The following is a 14,183-nucleotide window of genomic DNA, read 5'->3' as shown; positions in this document are numbered from 1 at the left end:
AAGAATAATAGGCAACTCTAGCTTTGTGTAGGGCTTTTTTGTAAGCTACAAAACCATCTTTCCAGGCTATATGAAGTTCCTCTAGGTTACCATTTTCTTTCTAATCTACGTAACGTCTGTTTAAGAGCACGAGTATTGGAGTTAAACCATGGTGCTCGTCTCATCTGATTCACCACTTTCTTTTTCAGAGGGGCAACACAGTCTAATGTAGTACGCAGTGAGGCTGCTGTACTATCAACAAGGTTATCTATGAGGGCGGGAGTAAAATCACAAAAGGTACCTTCAGATGTACTGACATATGGCACCGAGTTAAATAAAGGTTGCACTGTCTCTTTGAATGTATTCATATTATTATCAGACAGTATTTCTTATTTATGTTATTGTAGTTCATTATAGTACAATTAAATGTGAGTAAATAATGATCAGTAAGGAGAGGGTTTTGAGGAACTATGTTTAAATTATCAATATCAATACCATAAGTTAAAACAAGGTCGAGGGTGTGATTAAGGCAATGAGTTGGTTTATTAACGTGTTGAATAAAACCTATTGATTCCAACAGCGAGTTAAATGCGCAGCTAAGACTATCACGGTCAACATCTACATGGATGTTGAAATCCCCTACAATTATGATTTGATCTGTTTTAAGCACTAACTCAGATAAGAACTCAGAGAACTCTGATAGGAACTCTGAATAAGGTGCAGGTGGACGATAAACTGTGACTATCATCATTGGTTTCTGTGATTTACAACTAGGATGAGATAGATTAAGAATAAGGCTTTCAAACCATGAATATCCTGGTTTGGGTTTGGGATTGATCATCTGTCATCTGGTTGCTTTCCGGACTCTCTTAAAGAGGCCAGAGTGACCCCCCTCCTTAAAAAACCCACCCTTGACCCGTCTGAAGTAAATAACTACAGACCTGTCTCTCTTCTTCCTTTTCTCTCCAAAACTCTGGAGCGCGCTATCTTTAATCAACTCTCCTCCTACCTTCACCGGAACAACCTTCTTGATCCTCTTCAGTCTGGTTTTAAAGCAGGTCACTCGACCGAAACTGCACTTCTTGCTGTCACTGAGCAACTCCACACTGCCAGGGCTGCCTCTCTCTCCTCTGTGCTCATCCTCCTGGACCTTTCTGCAGCGTTTGACACAGTTAACCACCAGATCCTTACTTCCTCCCTTCAAGAACTAGGTGTCTCAGGCTCTGCACTTACCCTTCTCTCGTCCTATCTTCAAAACCGAACATACAGAGTAACCTGGAGAGGATCTGTGTCAGAACCCTGTCCTCTAGCTACTGGGGTGCCTCAGGGTTCTGTCTTGGGCCCTCTCCTCTTCTCTCTATACACCAACTCTCTTGGTTCGGTTATTCGCTCTCATGGTTTTTCCTATCACAGCTACGCCGATGACACCCAACTCATTCTCTCTTTTCCCAGCTCCGACACACAGGTAGCAGAACGGATCACCGCTTGTCTGACTGACATCTCTCAGTGGATGTCTGACCATCACCTGAAACTCAATCTCGACAAGACTGAATTTCTTTTTCTCCCAGGAAAGGGCTCTCCCACCACAGATCTAACCATCACCCTCGACAACTCTGTGGTAACTCCTTCTCACACCGCAAGGAACCTGGGTGTGACACTTGACGACCATCTCTCCCTCACTGCCAACATTGCTGCAACAGCTAGATCTTGCAGATACATGTTGCACAACATCCGAAGGATTCGGCCTCTCCTAACCCAGAAGGCGGCACAGGTTCTGGTCCAGGCTCTTGTCATCTCACGCTTGGATTACTGCAACTCCCTCCTGGCTGGTCTTCCTGCATGCGCCATACGACCTCTGCAACTCATCCAGAATGCGGCAGCTCGACTGGTCTTCAATTTACCAAAATTCTCCCACACTACACCCCTCCTCCGCTCCCTTCACTGGCTTCCTGTAGCTGCTCGCATCCGCTTCAAGACTCTAGTGCTTGCGTTCCATGCTACAAACGGATCCGGTCCAGCCTACATCCAGGACATGATCAAAACCTACACCCCAGCCCGCCCACTCCGCTCTGCATCGACAAACCGGCTTGCTGCTCCCTCACTGAGAGTATCACAGAGGCACTCGCAGAACTCGAGACTGTTCACTGTCCTCGCTCCCAAATGGTGGAACGATCTCCCCATCGACATCCGGACAGCTGAAAGCCTCCACATCTTCCGACGCCGACTAAAAACACATTTGTTCCGACTCTACCTCGACTAAGACGACAAACAAAAAAAAAAAAAAAAATATATATATATATTGCACTTATGACTAGCACTTCATAGTTTGTTCTACTTGAAGCTCTTACTTACTTCTAGCTCTTATTTGTACCCAAATGTTTAAATGCACTTTTGTAAGTCGCTTTGGATAAAAGCGTCTGCTAAATGACATGTAATGTAATGTAATGTAATTGATTAATAATCTAGTATTAAAAATGGCTGCTACTCCTCCTCCTCGGCCTGAGCTTCTAGGAATATGGGTATTAGCATGAGTGGGTGGAGTTGATTCATTTAGACTGACGTAATCTTCTTCATGTAACCAAGTTTCAGTTACACAGAATAAATCAATACAATTGTCAGAAATTAGATCATTTATTAAAACAGATTTTGAGGAGAAAGACCTTATATTTAATAGTCCACATTTGAAAGTGGTATTATTTGACTCTATTTTATTGTTGGTATTAATCTTTATTAAGTTAGAATGTCTAACTCCTCTTCTGTTTGTTATTGGTTTATTTACTTTATTTACTTTAGTTTTTACTTTAGTAGGTCGAGGGGCAGACACAGTCTCTATGGGGTTTTAATAGGTGACTGCTCGAAAAGAAGCACAGAGAAGCATGAAAGACTGCAACTCTGTGTCCTGGTCTCAACTCTGGATTGTCATGGGTTTCTAATAAAATGCCCTAAGCTGCTAGATAAGAGAGCTGCTCCATCCAAAGTGGGATGGACGCCGTCTCTCCTCATGAGACCAGGTTTCCCCCAGAAGTTTTGCCAGTTATCTAAAAACCCAATGTTGTTTTCTGGACACCAATACGATGTATTCCATTGCATTCCATTCTATTCTATTCTATTCTATTCCATTCTATTCTATTCTATTCTATTCCATTCCATTCCATTCTATTCTATTCTATTCTATTCTATTCTATTCTATTCTATTCCATTCCATTCCATTCCATTCCATTCCATTCCATTCCATTCCATTCCATTCCATTCCATTCCATTCTATTCTAACATGTGAAGTTGAATTGATCAAGTTCACGTGTGAATATCTCAGTGACGTGGTCACAGATCAGTATGAATTGTGTCATGCTTCTATAAGATGGTAATAAGCAGGTAAAGTTCAGCTGCTGGAACGTGAAACTGAGGTGACAAAGGTGTTTAAGCCTCGGGGAGGTCTGTGCTCTCAGAGTGATCTGGTTTCTTCAGTCACTGTTTGGTCTGAGAGACACAAAGACAGTCGCGTGGAGCTGAAAAGGCTTCATCAACATTGGCAATAGTTTGAATATATGTTCATATTTAAAAGTTTAAGGGTGCAGTTCTGAAATCAGTCATACACAGATCATGGTTTGAATGTTGTGACATGTAAACCATTGAAGGGCGTGTTTGTGTTCCCACTGAAGGAAACACACTGGTGTGTTTGGATGATTCTGGCATTTAGAGGCTCTACTAAGTGGCACCTGGTCATTGCCAAAACAAGTAGAGCTCTCTCTCTCTCTCTTTGTGTGTGTGTGTGTGTGTGTGTGTGTGAGAGAGTGTGTGTGTGTGTGTGAGAGAGAGACGTGTGTGTGTGTGAGAGAGAGAGAGACGTGTGTGTGTGTGTGTGTGAGTGTGAGAGAGAGAGATGTGTGTACACACAGATGTCGGTGAGTGTGTTGCTGCTAAGTGTCACTGTATCACTGCCAAAACAAACAGGCTTAATGAGAAGCAGCTCCTGGGACAGAGAGAGAGAGAGAGAGAGGGAGAGAGAGCGGGGGGGAGAGAGAGAGAGAGAGAGAGAGAGAGAGAGAGAGAGAGGGAGCAAGAGGGAGAGAGGATACCCAGCCAGGTCAAACACACTGACCCTGCAGTCTCCCTCACATGGACTTAAAGGTTACACTGTTCCCCTCTCTGCTGCTCCTCTCTGCTCCTCCTCTCTGCCTGTAGCATGGCCATGAACCTCCACACTCCCTCCTGCTCTACACAATCACCTTTCTCCTTACAGCTGAGGTGTGAGGGCACGCGGGGCAGTTCTTGTATCTGTTACCACTTCAGGACATTTTCTGGCATACACACTTACCTTGTCAGAACCACTAGTCCTCATCGAGACCAAAACCTTGTCCTAATGAGGAAAAATCTCATTGGTCTTCAGTTAAGGTTTGGTTAAGTTGCAAGCTAAGAGTTATGTTAAGATAAGTGTTAGACATTCACTGGTTAGGGATAACACTTTGTTTAGGTTGTCCAAATAAATAGAATTCAAAGCAGTGTCCTCAGAACAATGGCTGCACAAACTCAGTGTTATTGTTATTATTGTTGTTGTTGTTGTTGTTGTTTGAAACAGCAACAGCAGACGCTTTATTTCTGCCCTGTTTTATCTGTTTGTTTCTAAGCTGCTGGTTCATATGAATCTTCTGCCTAACTGTCTGTCTCGTTATCTACAATTTTGCAATGTTTTTAGAATTTTAAAGTGAAAGTCAGCTATAGTTTAATCCATCCATCCATTTTCTACCGCTTTATCCTCCACATGAGGGTCGCGGGGTGCTGTGCCAATGTCAGCTGACATAGGGAGATAGGCGGGGTCACACCTGTCCATCACAGGGTCACACATAGAGACAAACAACCATTCACTCTCACACTCACACCTATGGTCAATTTAGACTGACCAATTTACCTAATCCACATATTACATGTTTTTGGACTGTGGGAGGAAGCTGGAGAACACACACACACACACACACACACGAGGAGAACATGTGACCTCCATGCAGAAAGACCCTTGTTCTGTTCCAACCGGGGCTCAAACCTGCGTCTTCTTGCTATTCCTTTAGATCCATATAGGAAGCTCAACTGAACACCGTGTGTGTGTTTCTGTGTCTGTGTGTGTGTGTGTGTGTGTGCGTGCACGTGTGTGTGTCCAGTTATTTCAGACAGTCAACACACTTGTTTATTTTTAGTCCTGAAAGACTTTGTGTGTATGAATACACAAATGTGTACACATCATGTGTATATGTGTGTACTGTGTATGTGTGTGTGTGTAAAGTTATTTTGTGTGTGCATGTACAGTCAGCATATGTGTGTGTGTGTGTTTTGGCAGTGGACTAGCGTGCAGGTTTAGGAGGTTGTGGTGAGGTTGTGTGTTCAGGGCCGCTGGTGTGAAAGAGCAGTCAGAGCTGTGCTTCCCTCTGGAGAGAGGGACTTTAATTTAGAAGAACAAGGCTCCTAACACATACTCTCGTGCCGCTGCATGCCGCCGCCTCTTTGGCCTTCTCTCCACACTTCATCCGTAAACTCTTCAGCTCTCTGCCACTCTATAAAACTTCAGTCTTTAATCTCTTCATCTTCTCTTCCCTTGTTGTTTCTTTTGCTCCTCCCTCTCCAGGAAGTAAAGTGTCCACTCAGCTGTTTTCAACATACTGTAGGTTCAAGTTCGGGTGAGAGATCATTTTGTGGAACAACTGTGTTGCGTAAAATCATCTTCACACCATGATTGTAAGCGATGAATGAATGAATGCATGAAGTCACCGTCCAAATTAATGGATTGGATTGTGATGCATGTGACTGTGCTTAGGTTCAGGTTAGGGTCAGAAAAGACATGTGTGCTGTCTCACTGGGCTTTGGTTGGTCAAGTAAACAGCTCCAATCTTCACTTTTCCAGTAGCGCCACAAACTACATCCCCAGAAATATTCATCAAAATCTATTGTTGACTTGAAAAAGTCACAAAGAGACAAACAGAGGCAGAAACACAGGCTCCATGGCAAAGGTCTGAGTAATCATCATCGTGGAGTCATTTCTGTGCTCTGCCCTTCCCAGAAATCACCTGTCAATCACGCAGCGCGGTTAGCACTATGACGTCTTTCAGCTGGGAGTTTCTGTGGGTGGCACACGTCAGCTGACAGCTGACGACTCTGTAAATGCACTCTTTTTCCTGCTGATGACACACATCATATCCTATAGAAACACTTTCAACCAAGTCACAACAAACTGTGTTTTTCTTGTTTCTATTGTAAGAGGAAATAACAGTGATGTGCATTTTGGTTCACACTAACTTCTGCTTCACATACAGCGTGAAGAGTTGGAATGAAGATGAACTCTAATCACCTCTACTGTAAGTCTGTGTTGCTCTGAAGGTCCATCAGTCTGTTGTTAAGGTCACTAAATCTGACCTCTGACCTCCAATAACATGATCATACATGGAAGGAAACACCTTTCTAGTCAGATTTGACCTTCTTGACATTTGGTAGTGTGGTTCAGTACATTCAGAACATGTTTAAATCCAGGCTTTTCCACCTAAGGTCACTTTTCAAGATTCAAGATTCAAGATTTCTTTATTGTCATACCAACACACATTAGACATGAGGTCAGAACGAAAATCAGTCTCTCCAGAACCCGGTCGGCCCAACGATAAGAAGAATAATAAAGAAGAAGAATAAGAAGAACCAACAGTTTAACTTAACAAAATATAAATTAAAAAAAGTTTAAAGTTTAGACCTCTGGAGGTAAGGTGCTGTGCAAAAGAATTTTGTGCAAGGGTGGTGTACGGTACTGGGGGCATGTGCAAAGTACAGTCCGTGGGGGGTGGGGGCAGCAAGGCTATGGGGGCTAAAGAGAGTTCAGGAGTCTGACAGCTCCAGGGTAGAAGCTGTTCCTCAGTCTCGTAGTCCTGCTCTTGATGCTCCTGTCCTCCTGCCTGAGGGGAGGGGGGTGAACAGTGTGTGTGCTGGGTGAGTGGGATCTCTCATGATGCAGGTGGCCCTTTTCCTGCATCTGGAGGTGAAGATGTCCGTGATGGTGGGGAGGCTGCTGCCCACGGTTCTCTGAGCAGCTTTCACCACTCTCTGCAGAGCCTTCTTCTCTGCTGCAGAGCAGCTGCCGTGCCACACAGTGATGCAGGAGCACAGGACACTCTCCACTACACATCTGTAGAAGGTGATAAGGGCTGACCTTCCTAGTCCAGTGCGTCTCAGCCTCCTGAGGAAGTAGAGGCGCTGGTGTGCCTTCCGGACCAGGCTGGAAGTGTTGCTGCTCCAGGTGAAGTCGTCCTTGAGATGCACGCCCAGGTACCTGAAGCTGGAGACCACTTCCACCGCTGTTCCTCCGATGTGCAGGGGAGGATGGGGGGGATGTCTGCTCCTCCTGAAGTCCACGATCATCTCCTTTGTTTTCTTTGTGTTGATGCAGAGGTTGTTTACCCTGCACCAACCCTCCAGGTGTTCCACTTCCCGCCTGTAGCTGGACTCATCGTTGTTGCTGATGCGTCCAACAACTGCTGTGTCATCAGCAAACTTCACAATGTGACAGCTCGGATGTTTAGGTGAGCAGTCATGAGTGAGCAGGGTGAACAGAAGAGGGCTCAGCACGCAGCCCTGGGGGGAGCCAGTGCTGAGGGTGATGGAGGTGGAGGAGATGTCGTGGATCCTCACTGACTGCGGCCTGTCTGTCAGGAAGTCCAGGACCCAGTTGCAGAGGGGGGGGCTCAGTCCGAGTGAAAAGAGTTTATGGATCAGGGTCTGTGGTATGATGGTGTTGAAAGCAGATGTGAAGTCGAGGAAGAGCAGGCAGACATAGGAGTCTTTGCTCTCCAGGTGAGTGAGGGCTGTGTGGACCACAGAAGAGATGGCGTCCTCTGTGGATCTGTTTTTCCTGTATGCATATTGGTGGGGGTCCACAGTGATGTCGATGCTGTCCTTGATGTGCATTCTGACCCGTTTCTCGAAGCACTTCATGACTATCGGGGTGAGAGCTACTGGCCGATAGTCATTCAGGCCTGTCACTGTGGAGCCTTTGCGGATGGGGATGATGGTGGCAGTCTTCAGACAGGTGGGAACAACTGACTGCCTAAGGGAGGTGTTGAAGATGTCTGTGAACACCTCCGACAGCTGGTCAGCACAGCCTTTCAGCGCCCGCCCAGGGATGTTATCGGGACCAGCGGCTTTGCGGGGGTTGATCCTCCTGAGGATATTCCTCACCTCTGCCGTGGTCACGCTGAGGGGCGCATCACCTGGTGTTGGGGTGAGTCTGGTGCTGATAGAGCTTCTGGGAATCTCGAAGCGAGCGTAGAAGCTGTTCAGAGCATCGGGCAGAGAGGGGTCCTGGGGGCACTGTGCATCTTTAGTGTTGTAGTCCGTGATGCATTTTATGCCCCCAGAGACCGGACCTCTTTGTTGAGCCAGGGTTTCTGGTTTGAGTACGTTGTCACTGTCCTGGTGGTAGTGACGTGCTCCACGCACTTGCTGATGTAGCCCAGGACAGCTGACGTGTACTCCTCCAGGTCAATGTCCCCCTGACGATCAGCTGCTTCCCTGAAGACATGCCAGTCTGTGCACTCAAAGCAGTCCTGCAGTTCGGCGTCGGCATCGCTGGGCCACACCGTGATCGTCCTCTGTGCAGGTCTGCTTCGTCTACGCAGTGGCTGGTAAGCAGGGACCAGCATGATGGAGATGTGATCGGGAAGCCCAAGGGGGGGGCGGGGCACGGCTCTGTATGCACGTCGAATGTTGGAGTATACACGGTCTAAAGTGTTGTCTCCCCGTGTTGGAATGGTGACGTGCTGGTGGAACTTGGGCAGGATGTCTGTCATGTGTACGTGGTTGAAGTCTCCAGCTACCACGTAAAAAGCCTCCGGGTGCTTGTTCTATAGCAAGCTGATGTTGTTGTGCAGCTCCGCTAACGCATCGTTAGCTTTAGCATCCGGTGGGATGTAAACAACCATGACGAACACCGCCGTAAACTCCCGAGGCAGATAGTGTGGCCTGCACTTAACAGTCATATGCTCTATTGCCTCGGAGCAGTGGCTTTGCACCAAAGTACAGTTTGTGCACCAACCTTTGTTAAAATAGGCGCAGAGTCCACCCCCGTCTTTCCCGTTAGCTGGTTGCGGTCGGCCCGGAAGAGTAGCAAGCCGTCGATCTGGAAGGCTGAGTCCGGCATGTTGTTAGTAAGCCACGTTTCCGTGAAGCATAACACATCACAAATCCCCATCTCTCTGGAGACCCCCAGCCTCAGTCGAAGAAGGTCCATTTTATTGTCCAGTGAGCGGACATTAGCCAGGAACATGGACGGGATCGGTGGTCTGTTGGCGTTAGCCTTTAGCCTAGCTAGAAGGCCTCCCCGCTTGCCCCGCTTCTGTTTCCACTCATGCCGCTTCCTCTTGCCGTCTCCCCGCCGCAATCTGCTACGCCAGTCCGGTGTCCTCCCGAGCCGTAGCTTAGCTAGCTTAGTTCTGAGCTCGGGAGCTGAGGTTGTTGTTGTTGTTGTTGTTGTAATTGTGGCCAAACAGTTCCTTATCTCGATAAGTACTGTTCGGCTGTATATAAACCGTCGGTTCGCACGCTCGTTTACACAAGCAAAATAATTACAGTCGGCTGTGAAACCAACTAATTCGGGCATAGCTCCGGGAGCTAGAGAAGCCGCTGCACTCATGCGCGCTGCTATTGTTGTTCTGATGCTACAAACACGTCTATAGCGCTAGTTACCACTTTAGCGGCAGTTGAATTTAGAAAATGTCACTTCAGTCCTCACATTTGAGGACTGCAGCGCTCCGTCATGAGCTCCTCATCACATGACATCACAAGTGCGGCCACTAGTGTTTGAAACAGTGACTGCAATCCCACTTCAAAACATTAGAGCAGCACGTAAACCCTGATATCTGTTTAATTTATTATAAACAATCACCTGTTTGGTCAATTTTCAGCAGCAACAGAGTCACAGCATGAGAAGAGTTTATGGATCAGGGTCTGTGGTATGATGGTGTTGAAAGCAGATGTGAAGTCGAGGAAGAGCAGGCAGACATAGGAGTCTTTGCTCTCCAGGTGAGTGAGGGCTGTGTGGACCACAGAAGAGATGGCGTCCTCTGTGGATCTGTTTTTCCTGTATGCATATTGGTGGGGGTCCACAGTGATGTCGATGCTGTCCTTGATGTGCATTCTGACCCGTTTCTCGAAGCACTTCATGACTATCGGGGTGAGAGCTACTGGCCGATAGTCATTCAGGCCTGTCACTGTGGAGCCTTTGCGGATGGGGATGATGGTGGCAGTCTTCAGACAGGTGGGAACAACTGACTGCCTAAGGGAGGTGTTGAAGATGTCTGTGAACACCTCCGACAGCCGGTCAGCACAGCCTTTCAGCGCCCGCCCAGGGATGTTATCGGGACCAGCGGCTTTGCGGGGGTTGATCCTCCTGAGGATATTCCTCACCTCTGCCGTGGTCACGCTGAGGGGCGCATCACCTGGTGTTGGGGTGAGTCTGGTGCTGATAGAGCTTCTGGGAATCTCGAAGCGAGCGTAGAAGCTGTTCAGAGCATCGGGCAGAGAGGGGTCCTGGGGGCACTGTGCATCTTTAGTGTAGTCCGTGATGCATTTTATGCCCCCAGAGACCGGACCTCTTTGTTGAGCCAGGGTTTCTGGTTTGAGTACGTTGTCACTGTCCTGGTGGTAGTGACGTGCTCCACGCACTTGCTGATGTAGCCCAGGACAGCTGACGTGTACTCCTCCAGGTCAATGTCCCCCTGACGATCAGCTGCTTCCCTGAAGACATGCCAGTCTGTGCACTCAAAGCAGTCCTGCAGTTCGGCGTCGGCATCGCTGGGCCACACCGTGATCGTCCTCTGTGCAGGTCTGCTTCGTCTACGCAGTGGCTGGTAAGCAGGGACCAGCATGATGGAGATGTGATCGGGAAGCCCAAGGGGGGGGCGGGGCACGGCTCTGTATGCACGTCGAATGTTGGAGTATACACGGTCTAAAGTGTTGTCTCCCCGTGTTGGAATGGTGACGTGCTGGTGGAACTTGGGCAGGATGTCTGTCATGTGTACGTGGTTGAAGTCTCCAGCTACCACGTAAAAAGCCTCCGGGTGCTTGTTCTATAGCAAGCTGATGTTGTTGTGCAGCTCCGCTAACGCATCGTTAGCTTTAGCATCCGGTGGGATGTAAACAACCATGACGAACACCGCCGTAAACTCCCGAGGCAGATAGTGTGGCCTGCACTTAACAGTCATATGCTCTATTGCCTCGGAGCAGTGGCTTTGCACCAAAGTACAGTTTGTGCACCAACCTTTGTTAAAATAGGCGCAGAGTCCACCCCCGTCTTTCCCGTTAGCTGGTTGCGGTCGGCCCGGAAGAGTAGCAAGCCGTCGATCTGGAAGGCTGAGTCCGGCATGTTGTTAGTAAGCCACGTTTCCGTGAAGCATAACACATCACAAATCCCCATCTCTCTGGAGACCCCCAGCCTCAGTCGAAGAAGGTCCATTTTATTGTCCAGTGAGCGGACATTAGCCAGGAACATGGACGGGATCGGTGGTCTGTTGGCGTTAGCCTTTAGCCTAGCTAGAAGGCCTCCCCGCTTGCCCCGCTTCTGTTTCCACTCATGCCGCTTCCTCTTGCCGTCTCCCCGCCGCAATCTGCTACGCCAGTCCGGTGTCCTCCCGAGCCGTAGCTTAGCTAGCTTAGTTCTGAGCTCGGGAGCTGAGGTTGTTGTTGTTGTTGTTGTTGTAATTGTGGCCAAACAGTTCCTTATCTCGATAAGTACTGTTCGGCTGTATATAAACCGTCGGTTCGCACGCTCGTTTACACAAGCAAAATAATTACAGTCGGCTGTGAAACCAACTAATTCGGGCATAGCTCCGGGAGCTAGAGAAGCCGCTGCACTCATGCGCGCTGCTATTGTTGTTCTGATGCTACAAACACGTCTATAGCGCTAGTTACCACTTTAGCGGCAGTTGAATTTAGAAAATGTCACTTCAGTCCTCACATTTGAGGACTGCAGCGCTCCGTCATGAGCTCCTCATCACATGACATCACAAGTGCGGCCACTAGTGTTTGAAACAGTGACTGCAATCCCACTTCAAAACATTAGAGCAGCACGTAAACCCTGATATCTGTTTAATTTATTATAAACAATCACCTGTTTGGTCAATTTTCAGCAGCAACAGAGTCACAGCATGAGAAGAGAATGACGCCCACACGGTGGTTACACGTCGGCAAATTTGTTAGTTATGTTTTGTTTTAGGAGTCGCGTTTTTGTCATTTCCTGTTTTATTTTGGCGAGGGTTTAGGGTTTCCTGTTGCTCTGCACTTCTTCTAGCTTGTCCTTGTCTTGTCTGTTTACCTTGAGTGTTTGCACCTGGTCCCTTTCCCTCACTCGTCTCCATGTCCTTCGTGACCTTGTTCATGTTTAGAGTGTAGATTCAAGTTGATCTGGTTTTTGTTTTCTAGTTATAGGTTTGATTTTTGGCCTTTTTCTCTTGCCTTCAGCATTCTTTTTTCTTCATGTTTTTGAGAGAGCAATAAAGCCTCATTTTTGATTTCACCTATCTGACTCAGTCTCGTGCTCTGTGGTACGAACCCTGACACACGGTGGCTGTGGTGGTTAGCACTCTGGCCTTTGCAGCAGGAAGATTTGGGTTGGAGCATGGCTTTTCTCTGGGAGTTTGTCTCTGTGTGTGTCCCTGTGATGGACTGGTGAACTGTCCAGGGTGGGACCCCCACCTATCCTCCTGTGGCTCAGCTGATTGGTGGAGGATAAAGCAGTAGATCATAGATGGATGGAATTCAAGCAAGTCAGGTGATGACAACGAATAGTTATGAGTGGATTAGCAGCATTCACGTCAAAATATCACTGATGATTCTGGACATATGGATGGCCACTTTAAAGACGGCCATTTTATAACCTTAAACCACACCTCCATGTTTCAACCGGAAGGTTGTGAGCTTGATTCCCGGCTCCTTCTCATGCTGATGAAGACTCTCGGTCCCACGTCGCTCCTGATGGCTGTGCTGGAAGCATGAGAATGGATATGAAAGACAAGTGGTAGAAACGTGGGCTTTACATAAATGGACTGTGTGAATGTGTGAGTGAATGAATGGGTGTGAACTGGTGAATGGCAAACACTGTAGCATGTCAGACTAGAGAAGCACGATATAAATACAGACCACTGTTGTCAGTCAAATGTTTCCTCGTCCTCTGATGACATGTGTGTACCTTTAAATAGCAAACACACGATGTGTGAGCAGAGGGGGAACACCTCACTCGCACTGGTGATACAGTCCAGTGTCTTTATGCTGCTGTGCTTACAGAGCAGCACGTCTGTAACGTTCAGCTCAACTTGTTCTTGGCAGGATATTAGTGTATTCTAAAGGGAGAGGATCAATCCAGGTAAACCGTTGGTATGCTGCATGATAAAGCTCTGAGCCAGAGGACACACACACACACACACACACACACACACACAACAACAACAACATGGGAGGTGACCAGTGCTGTCAGGTGATTTGTTCAGAGAGGACGTCATATGTGAGAGTGACTTTTGTTCTTCTGTTTCCTCATAATGACTTTGTTTGTTCTAAGGTGAGACTCCTCACTCCTCACTCCTCACTCCTCACCACCTTCACTGCTGCCTTATAGGTGTGTGAGTGGAAATATAGAGGGAATACATTTAATGGATTTTGCCACATAGCTTCATTATAGCTGTAGTTAGACTGTATAAGCCTTAGTTTATATAAGCTTACATTTTTACATTTAGAGCAGGAGTGGGCAATTATTTTCCCCAAGGGGCCACATGAGAAACAAACAATATTGTTGAGGGCCGGGCCAAATTTGAATTCATTTGAATGTAATTAAATTTGATCTCTTTTATCTAAAAAAGCAGTAAATTGTAATGTTTTGTTGTAAACTGGGCAGCATACAAACACACAATAAACACAATTACTAACCAGTCAGTCAGTCATCATCTAACCGCTTTATCCTCCACCAGAGGGTCGCCGGGGGTGCTGTGCCAATCTCAGCTACATCGGGCGATAGGCGGGGTACACCCTGGACAGTTCGCCAGTCCATCGCAGGGCCACACAGCTAGAGACAAACAACCATTCACTCTCACACTCACTCCTACGGTCAAGTGTCCAATTCACCTAATCCCCACATTGCATGTTTTTGGACTGTGGGAGGAAGCCGGAGAACCCGGAGAGAACCCACGCACACA

The sequence above is a fragment of the Solea senegalensis genome, unplaced genomic scaffold, assembly GCF_019176455.1.
Source record: "Solea senegalensis isolate Sse05_10M unplaced genomic scaffold, IFAPA_SoseM_1 scf7180000013519, whole genome shotgun sequence".
Lineage (NCBI taxonomy): Eukaryota > Metazoa > Chordata > Actinopteri > Pleuronectiformes > Soleidae > Solea > Solea senegalensis.
The sequence above is the reverse complement of the archived record's forward strand: the minus strand, read 5'-3'. Positions refer to the sequence as shown.